Source organism: Odontesthes bonariensis, chromosome 9, assembly GCF_027942865.1.
Source record: "Odontesthes bonariensis isolate fOdoBon6 chromosome 9, fOdoBon6.hap1, whole genome shotgun sequence".
Lineage (NCBI taxonomy): Eukaryota > Metazoa > Chordata > Actinopteri > Atheriniformes > Atherinopsidae > Odontesthes > Odontesthes bonariensis.
The window spans coordinates 23,159,396-23,169,864 of NC_134514.1; the positions used below are offsets into that span (position 1 = coordinate 23,159,396).

At 41.0% G+C, this 10,469-nt stretch overlaps 2 non-coding genes across 2 annotated transcripts; both read right to left on the reverse strand.

Annotated features, from left to right (window-relative positions):
• Positions 1-3,649: 3,649 nt before the first annotated feature.
• Positions 3,650-3,722, reverse strand: trnar-ucg (transfer RNA arginine (anticodon UCG)). Its single transcript has one exon. It is a non-coding gene; the product is annotated as a tRNA-Arg (tRNA).
• Positions 3,723-4,558: 836 nt separating this feature from the next.
• Positions 4,559-4,632, reverse strand: trnai-aau (transfer RNA isoleucine (anticodon AAU)). The gene has a single exon. It is a non-coding gene; the product is annotated as a tRNA-Ile (tRNA).
• Between the last annotated feature and the right edge of the window lie 5,837 nt (positions 4,633-10,469).

A 10,469-nucleotide genomic window follows, 5' to 3' on the forward strand; every position in this document is an offset into this window, starting at 1 on the left:
GGCAAAACTAAATACGAGACATCAACCTAAAACTTAACAAAACTAAGACATGGTAAAAACTAAGAACTTAAACAGAAACTAAAAACGTGGCAAAAACCCACAGACATGAAAAAAACACACACTAAAAACTCCATGGCAGGACAACTAAACACATCTAAGGACTCAACAAAACATTTTTTGTTATATTTCAAAATATGCCACCATACAGCGTGCCTCCTATTGATAATGTCAACCAACACCAGACCAAGAACATGTGATATAAAGTTAATGGTTGTCTATAAGTTAAAATGTCCTAGTGTGAAGATCCTTTCATATAGATTTAAACATATGACTCTGCTTCATTTGGAGGATTGTAACTGATATGTGTTATGAGAATGAACTTTTCAAATTCTAATTAAAAAAAAAACAGAACTTGGCAGTACAGTGTGGTTTGACCAGAAATTGATAGTTTTGCCAGTAAACAGTCATCAAATCTAATGGATATCTGTTGTTTCTAAATAGTACCTAAGGTCCAAAGTACGATGGTCCATGCTGCAAAATGTAGAATAATTTTTCACTATAAATGCTCAAAATTTGTACTATGACTACTGTTTCAAAGCCCAAAAGTGATTAAATGTTTCCTTTTAAATATTGCAATGCCTGAATTTTACATTTTGTGGAAGTGTGACTAGTGTCACTTGGAAGTGTTGGCTACTTTTCACATCAACAAAAACACTTTTAATGAGTTACAATGCGTGGCACACAGCATACAATCGTATTGCAATCTAATATTTTCTTAACTTCTTTAACTTTTCAGTTTTATTGCCAGAGTACACTGTGCTGTCGTGGTTTGTACTGTCCCTTCACAGCGGAGCGAATCTTGGCTTAAAATCTCACCATTCAGTGCAGAGGTTTCAGGTCCTCCCTGTAGCTGCACAGGTTTTCTCCAAAATTCCAAACACATGCTTGTTAGGTTAATTACTGATTTTACATTGAATGTAAGAGTTAGGTTGTACGGGGTGTACCCACTCATCCAGTGGCAGGATAGTTATTTGGAATTAGAAAATACATAGTTAAAGTTACGTTTCCCCACATACATTATGCTAAACAGTTCAGTCTACAAATTAAGACATACATACATATTGACAATGCATTAATTAAAACTTTCCAGGTGTTGTTTAGTATAAAACGACTTTGTTTAGATTTACTTCAGACTAAATACAAAAGAGTGGAGATTCCTGCTGGTCCTTTTTGTCCTGCCTTTGTCCCATCCAGGCCCCATGCGAATATAAGCTTTATGGTTCTCCAAGACAGTCTGTCGTTTTTTATGATGAAACTAGTAGAGATTTAGAGAGGGATCTTAGAGGAGGTGGGGAAAGGGACAGTTTTTTTCTCCTTTGACACACAAAGTGAAGGAACTGCAATGTCCGACTTTCATTTCACAGGAAAAAAACTCAGGGGGATCTCATTTATGGACGTGACAACAAATGCTATTTTACTACCCTTGATGTTTGTCCACCTTGTTCCCTTTCTGTTATTATTCTGTCCCTGCATGTCTGGCTTGGGTGTTTACTTGTCTGTTTTAGTTGTTGAATTTGCCTGCCTATGTATCTTATTGGGAGGCTGCCTTTCAGACCCTATTTTATTTTGGACCTCAGTCTTCTGTACATGCCAGAAGTTAAGAAAGTTAAATATAAATCATTTCCCTCTGCCATTGATTGACCAAAACTGCCCTTATAATAGATGTTCTGCTACCTGGCCAATGTGACTCATCCACATAGTCTGTTCATCTGCTGTTCTGAACTATATTTGTCTCCCTTTTTATTCCCACTGTGGGAAAAGTTTAAAAGTACTTTGGTCCTCTGAATTGGCTTTACATTTGTTGGGTCAGTAAATGTCTTTGTTGGTTGAGCATTTGCCTGTTCATTCTCTGGGATAGTCTTGTGAGCCTGTGCATGTAGTCATACCTGTGTTTTATGCAGATAATTATCCTATATCCATCATCTTTCAGTTGGTCACAAATCATATAACATTAGGCTGATGGACTGAAAGTATATGTGTTATTGTAACCCTATAGGGTCTATAGAGACCGCACTGCTTTGTTGTAGAGGTGGAGGGAAAAGGGGTGGGAGATGACGCAATACAATTTGTACTGTTTAAAGAGAAAGGAGAGGTCTTCATTGTGGCCACTGGGACAGACAGACAAAAATCAAAATAACTATATTTTCTATGAGGCAGTAAACAACGACATGGGGAAATAAAAAGATTATTCTAAAAATTGGAAATGTAATGCTTCTCTTGAGTCCTTAAAGCTGCAGTCTGCAGGATTTGTTGTTGTCATACGTAAAGTCCTACTTTTTGGCATTTTAAGAGTTTACATGATCTATCAGAACGCTTGAAGTTGAAAACGGTGACCTCCGTAGTCGCAAAATGCAAGAAATGCTTATTTTTTAACCGAAAAATAAAAAGTTATTCAACTTCCTGTCCCGCCCCTTCAAAACACATGAGAACTCGTGCACGTCTAGATGCGTCTACACGACTCCTCATTCATCAACTCACCAGTCATTTGCGATTATGGAAGACACAGTAAGTAGACTAACCCGTAATGAAGTTCAATAGTCTAGATAAATAAGCGTGGGGACGAGCCTACCTTGTATCGCGCGTGCACAATCGGTGATTGACAGGCAACAGAGCCCAGCTCGTAAACCTGATTGGTTACCTTTTACCGGTCCGGTCTGCAATTTTGTAAACAAACCTGCTGGCTTTGGAGGGACCTAGCGGGACATATAGGGGACCTAGAGAACTCATTTTTTTTTTGTATTGGGGTATTTAATGTACTACTTTCAGAATCCCCGGACAGTTCCAGGCGTTATGCTTGAAAAAGAGTTGCAGACTGCAGCTTTAAGATATTTACAGTCGACGGCCCGCAAAAGCTTTCACTTTAAATTCTATTACTTACTCTTACAGTCTCTATAAGAATGCTGCAATTAAAGCAGATCCAGCACTGAAAAAGGGGACACTTTGTTCTCTTGTATTAGGGTAGCTTGAAGAACTAGTGTTCGAAATGCACACTACATAGTGTACATATTTATAATTATATGTCAACAAGGAAGTATGTCAGACTTTCAATCCTTCCATTTAAAATTCTGTGACTTAATTTGATGAACTTAAAGAAGAGTTTGAACACACTCGTCTTTATACTTTAAGTGCTTTCAGTTTTTTCTCTTTTACCTATTTAAGTTACACAAGCATTCTATACAGCTTGCCTTTGGTGTTGCAGATTCGGATGTTATCAGCAGGTGAGATGAAAGACTTTTAGTTCTTAAAAAACAAATGACTACTTTCAACGCAATTATTTTATCATCTGTTATTTGCTGAAATGACTCAGCGTAATAGAAGTTGCTCAGTCAAGTCTATCATCTTTGTGTATAACTTGAGCGTAGGCAGTATGGCAAAGCCAAGATGGTTGCATAACATCAGTTTAACTTTGGATTTTTTTATGAGTAACTGACTCGTAAAATCCTCAGACTTTAATGGAATGCCCTTTAGAGGATTTCTGACATGGACTACAACTAGCAAAGCATAGCCTTCACCATGTGTTGATTTGATTAGTACTTAGTACAGTGCTCTTGATTTCTATACAGTAATGACAGCATACAACTAAACAGTGCAACCACGAAGGGACTCGAACCCTCAATCTTCTGATCCGAAGTCAGACGCCTTGTCCGTTAGGCCACGTGGTCTCATGTGAGACCTCCAGCTCGCACAGGGTGCTCTGCTGCCAAGTCTGAAACAGCCACGAATAAAATTGTGCCTCCAAGTCTGAGGCCCTGATCATCACTTGGTAAAGGATGGAGGGCCCTCTCATTGCTTGGAACCAGTTGCTGTCTGAAGTGGAAGAGTTTAGGGATCTGACCATTTTGACCACGCCTGGAGTCTAGCGATCTACCAGTCGATCTTCGTTTTTTGTAACACTCACCTCTTGTCACTCCTTGTGAGTCGTGACTGAGAATGAGATTGCGAATGCAAAAGGCTGAAATCATCTTCCACTCTAGGGTGACTGGGCTCACCCTCTTGGGTCAGGGTGATAAGCATAGTCACCTGGAAGACTCTCATAATACAGTCTCTGCTGCTCTTCTTTGAATGAAGCCAGATCAGGCGGTATGGGCATCTGGTCAGAATATCATGTAGATTCCCCCCAGGGGAGGTATTTTGGATCAGTTTCACGGTAAGGAGGCCTGAGGGAATTTCCAGGACTCACAAGAAATAATACATTGCTCGTCTTGCATTGGTATTTCTCTGTGTTCACCCGAGAAGAGCTGTAGATTATGTCCTGTGAGAAGCGGGGTTAGGGATGTCTGCTCAGACCGCTTCCCCAGTGATCCGGTCCAGGACAAGCAGCAGAAAATATATTGACACATGAATGACTGTTGCCATCAGAGCTGAGTTTAAAAGATTTGGGTGCTTAAAAAGCACTGAATGCTGAAACTGCAAAGAAGATTGGTAAGATTGTTTAGATGTAATGTATTTTGGAAAGGTCTCTACTCAGTCATTGTTGTTGCTGATGTTTGAGACGTTTTGGGCAGTATGGGGATTGAACCCATGACCTTGGTGTTATTAGCACCACACTCTGACCAGCTGAGCTAACTGACCTACTTTTAACATGCCCTACGACCAAATTTGTTCCAGAATTGAAGCCAGTCGATGGCCCGCGAAAGCTTTCACTTTAAATTCTTACAGTCTCTATAAGAATGCTGCAATTAAAGCAGATCCAGCACTGAAAAAAGGGACACTTTGTTCTCTTGTATTGGGGTAGTTTGAAGAACAAGTGCTCGCTTGCACACTACATAGTGCACATGTTTATAATTATATGTCAACAAGGAAGTATGTCAGACTTTCAATCATTCCATTTAAAATTCTGTGACTTAATTTGATGAACTTAAAGAAGAGTCTGAATAAACTTGTCTTTATACCAGTGGTTGCGCAAGACTTTTTCACTGTCCGTCATTTTGACGGACAGGGTCGTAAAAATTCCGTCATTGTCCATTATTATCCGTCATTTTATTTTAAATGGTAATATACAGGCTTTTAAATGGTAGGCAAATATACAGGCTATATCCTAATGCTTATGTTTAATAACTCGTGTTTTATTGACTTATTTTCATTTAAAAAATAATTCACAGAACAAGTGTGTATTATCTAATATTTTTTTATCTATGCATTTCTTCAGAGATTGACGTTCGGTCACTTGTTAACTCGTTTTCGCTGCTAAAAACATTGCGGCTGTTGGGCATGTGAACATGTTATTTTATAACGTAGTCGAACGAAGACAATTGTAGTGAAAATACGAACAGTCCACTTAGAACAATTGAAGTGAAATATGAACAGTCCACTTAGAATGGTTGCAGTGGTAATCTGCAATTGACCTGTTGTAGCTCAAACCTTCCTTCTGGCCCGCATTGATTTGAATAGGGAGCTCGCTTGTGTGTACTCGAACGCATCAATTGAGACTGCTGCCGAGGCGATTGTCATTAAATTTTGCGTCCTTGCCTCCGACAGACGACTTCTCATTGAGGTTTTAATTTTACACAAGCTGCGACGCTGGAGACTGGAATGACCAGCGCCACTTCAGCCAAAGCTCTGAAGTAGGGAAACATGTCTCCCAATGAAACGATAAGAAGCCAGCAAGAGCCTCTGAACGTGGGTACTCTCTTCATCGGGAGAAAATCCTGCAGCATGCGGTCTTTCTGTACGAGAGGTGCAGCTGCATTCCGCGGTGTCCCGTAGTGGTCACAGACGGGTTCCAATGCATCCAGTCCATGCGTCTTCAACGCGCTGTCAGCAGTCGGATAGCGTGAAGCGTTCAGTACAGTGTCGAGGTCTGCGATGATTCCCAGATGCTCTGCAGGGAATCTTTTTTTGATCGATTTTGTGATCTCCGCTAGATACTGGGTGCGCAAATTGGAGAAGGCCTGCGCATCTGGCTGTGTGAATGTGATTCCACAGAATCTGCCGTCTTGTGATGACTCTTTGAATTTCTTCTCCGCCTCACCTGGCTCATTCATCAGGTCATCTAGGCTAGCGAGTGTCATGTTCACCACTGGCTGGATGGAGGAGATGTTAACCTCATCTTTTTGGAAAGTGAGGTTCATGCGGTTCACCACAGCTAACACGTCAGTCAGGAGGTGTGTCAGGGCAGGGAACGTGTACTTCTGGAGGTGCTTCCTCATGCCCTTAGCTACCGGACAGCCTCTCGCGGCTTCCTCCTCTTCCAGCTCCAGCACCAGAGCAACCCAGTTTGCCGGTACGCCCTTAACTGCCCTCTCCAGGGACAGCCAGCGCGTAGCAGATGGCTGCTTGTGACTCAGCAAGTCGTGTTCATCCATTTCATTTTGCAGTTCCTTTAGTCTGTGTGTTCGAATCGGGGAATTCTTGTAGAATGTGTAATGTTATTAATGGTGGTGACATATGCATCTATTTCACGCACAGCCTTTGATGCGTCTCGGGCTGCCAGTGCCGTCCTGTGCGCACCACAGTGAATGTTTATGAGGTAGGGACAGACATTCTGGCGCAACTATTGTGCGACTCCGGCCTTTCGACCCACCATCACATTCGCTCCATCACTTCCCAACCCAACGACCCGAGACATTGCTACACCACGGCCCGATAAGCACATCTTTTATTTTACTTGTGATGCATTCGGCGGTACATGAGGGAATTACATAGTTGCCAATGAACACGGTTTCAGGCTCCCCGTTCTGTTGAAGTGTTAGGTATGTGATCAGCATTTTCTCAACAGTTATGTTGGGGTGATAAGGGATGAAACCACTAATATATCTGCTGTTTGCGATGCTGTCATCGATGGCCGTGGTTACAGTCGCTGCAATCGCTTCCTCCATCTGATTGACTGTGTCATGATGAGTCTATGTGTGTGCACTGTCCAAGTTGGGACACCCAGCAGACTGTAAAAGGTGTATCAGTTTAGGGTATTGATGGCCAGGTGTGTTTGTATTTGCCATGTGTAACACAACCTTAAGTTGTGTTTTTAGTGCCTCGTTACAGGCAACCTGCGATTTCTCAACGTGGTTTTCCATCTGCACACTCTGTCTTGTCACCGCGCAGGCTTCTATGTGGCTGTGGCTTTTTTTGTGGTCATTTAGGGCCGATTTCTGCATAGTCATGCAGCCCTTAACAAACCCATTTCTTACTTTAGCCCTCCTGCAGATGTCACAGAACATTTTGCCCCCTTCTGCCCTAAACCAACTAAACTCCGTCTCCCAGTGGACCCTGTACTCTCGCCTGACCTCCTTCCCGCTCGTTGCTTTCCCCGTAGTACTCGCTGCTGGTGCCGCTGGCAGAACAGCCTGCCCTTCTTCCTCCTCCATCGCATCGCTACCTCTCTTCACTCCTCTCTCAACAAGACCACTGGAGTTGGGCTTTTTAAAAAATCCCTTTACACTGAGCTGCCTTGACATCTTGCTACATAGAATGGTAATGCTGCTGTGCTGATCGTAACTCGTAATGCTGACCGTATGCTCGAGCCAGATAGACAACGAATGCACGTGCGGTGAAAGAGATGACAGCTAATCAATCGCTAATAAATTGCTAATTAATATGCACGAGCTCGCCACCACCAGGTCGGGCGTGAGGTTACCGGTAGGCTACTTTTATGATTCATCATCTGTCAAAGTTACAGACAGGCGGCTATCAGAACACCCTCGCGCAGCTGGCTACAATCGGCCCACTGAACACCAAAGCTGCGGCTCAGATTGAAAGACTTTTAGTTCTTGAAAAACAAATGACTGCTTTCAATGCAATTATTTTATCAGTTACTTGCTGTAATGACACAGCGTTGATAGAAGTTGCTCAGTCAAGTCTATCATCTTTGTGTATAGCTTGAGCGTAGGCAGTATGGGGAAGCCAAGATGGTTGCGTAACATCAGTTTAACTTGGAAAGCGCAGCTTTCACCATGTGTTGATTTGATTAGTACAGTGCTCTTCTTTACAGTAATGAAAGCTTACAACTAAACAGTGCAACCACAAAGGGAATCGAACCCTGACTTCTGATTTGAAGTCAGACGCCTTGTCCGTTAGGCCACAAGGTCTCACGAGAGACCTCCAGCTCGCACAGGGTGCTCTGCTGCTAAGTCTGAAACAGCCAGGAGTAAAATTTTGCCTCCAAGTCTGTGGCCCTGATCATAACTTGGTGAAGGATGGAGGGCCCTCTCCTTGCTTGGAACAAGTTGCTGCCTCAAGTGGAAGAGTTTAGGGATCTGACCATTTTGACCACACCTGGAGGCTGTCGATCTTCGTTCCAGCGCTCACCTCTGGTCACTTCTTGTGAGTCCTGACTGTTTGTGTTTGTGAAGATTTGGCCAGTATGGGGATTGAAAGACTGAATGGTATTTCTAAGGCTCGAATCTGAGGTCCTTTTTTTTCTTTTAAAAGCAGCAGAAACAGAGACTCATCTGAGCACAGAACATGCACCCACTGTCTGACTGTGGTGGCTTTGAGTAGATTCAGCTATACCTGCACCCTACAGCAAAAGTAAAACTGAGGTAAAGGTCTTCATGGGGAGAGCTTGTGGACAGTGGTGTATTTTTGTCCAGAGACATAGATGTAAATGTTCTTTTAACACAGATATTTTTCTTTAGCATTCTACCCAAATAATTAACTTCTTTGTTATGAATATTAACATATTAAAACATATTCTGTGAGATACCCGGGAGTATGGATCAGTATAAAATCAATGGCTCAGTCTAACCAACTTATCAAATGAGTGCAACTGTGAGAGGCACAGAAAAGCAAGTCATGTCTTTGCCTTCTTTGTGAAAAAAACAAAAACCAATGGAAATAAAAAAGAAAGACCTGTAGCACACTTTGAATTTGATGCATATCAGAGGGAATTTGGAAGTGAATGAAATAGTGCATATACTCTTATACGCTCATGTGTTGTGCACTTCACTGCTCATTTAGTTGCTATAACATGTGCTTTTGTTGACTTTAGAAGTGACTGACTCTTGTGAAAAATGCAGCATTTACATTACTTTAGATGGGATCACACAGATAGTAGCAATTAAAAGATGCAGCTTCTTATAAGAAAGACAGTTGTTTGATTTTTCAGATCAAAGATCGAAATGGAAATCAGAATTACAGTATCCAACTAATTTTATTGATGGAAAAATAGTGTATTTGTGTAGTTATATGGTAATGTTTGAAAATCGAAATATCACATCCAATCAGGATAAAATTTTATATCCAAAATGTCAAAGGTCAGCTTCACAATGAAATTGAAATGATTAATTTTGCAAAAAGACTTTACTGGCAGTTCATCTATGCCATGAGTCTAGGACGCAAAACTGCATGCAAATAGCAAAGATGATACTCATTGTAATTTCATGGGCACCACTTTGAATTCAGGTTGTGACATGAGGATTCAGAAGACGGTGTTTTAAAAAAATCATGATATACATTGACAGAGTTCAACAAATTTTGAGCATAATCACCAACTTAATTTACCTAATAAAATTACATTTTTGAAACCCTTTCATTAACTTAAGATCGTAATTAAGTTGCTGACTTTTTTGCCTTTAGTGCTTTCATGTTACTTGCTTAAATTTCTTCAAATAGAAAATGAGATCCAATAAAAAGCCAGGCCTCTTACAATAGCTTAAGGTAGAGTTAACAAAAAGATAGAAGTAAACCGAGGATGCAGGCTGAGAATGGAGGGGAAAAGAAAAAACTGAAGTATGAGAGTGCTCACTTAACAGTATTACATAATAAGTATGGGTATAACTCCTTGTTATGCTCCACAATACTAAAGACAGGTTGTAACATACAATGTCATGCATTTACACTACAAAAGAATATTCACATCTTTCATACTTCATCATGTTCAGACCTCAACTGTCTTGTTTTTGGTCAAGAAAAGAAATACACATTCTCCCATACACAGAAATATACAACTTAAGAGATAAATAATTAAATAAGTAAATAATAGAATTTGATTACAGTACCTTTGATCTTCCATATTTATCAAATTGTTGAAATACCAAGCTTATAAGTGAAGGCTTCATATAAATCCACTTTCTATTTTTGTTCAGCTCTGTGTCATGCTGAAATCAGTGTTGTCATCCTCTTAATCTCATTGTAGTTAACAAATGTTCACGATCGAGCACAACAAAAACTATAATCCCATCCTAAACCACAGCTTGAGGGTGCCACAACCGGTACACGTACGGTGTAGTAAAAGTCACAAACTGTACTCATAGCAACACAAAGACACAGCATTCACCCCTGCTTGCTCAGTCAGTCATTCTTTGTGATTATGACTCAATAAGGACCTCCTCCTGCTGCACACACATTCTAATATGTGCTTGCAGACAGACTGAGCAGCAGCACATTTATCTCTGAGTCTTCATTATTGCTGATATGTCTGCCATGCACAGCTTTATATCTAATAGTGATATATATGGCAGGGTCTTCATTGC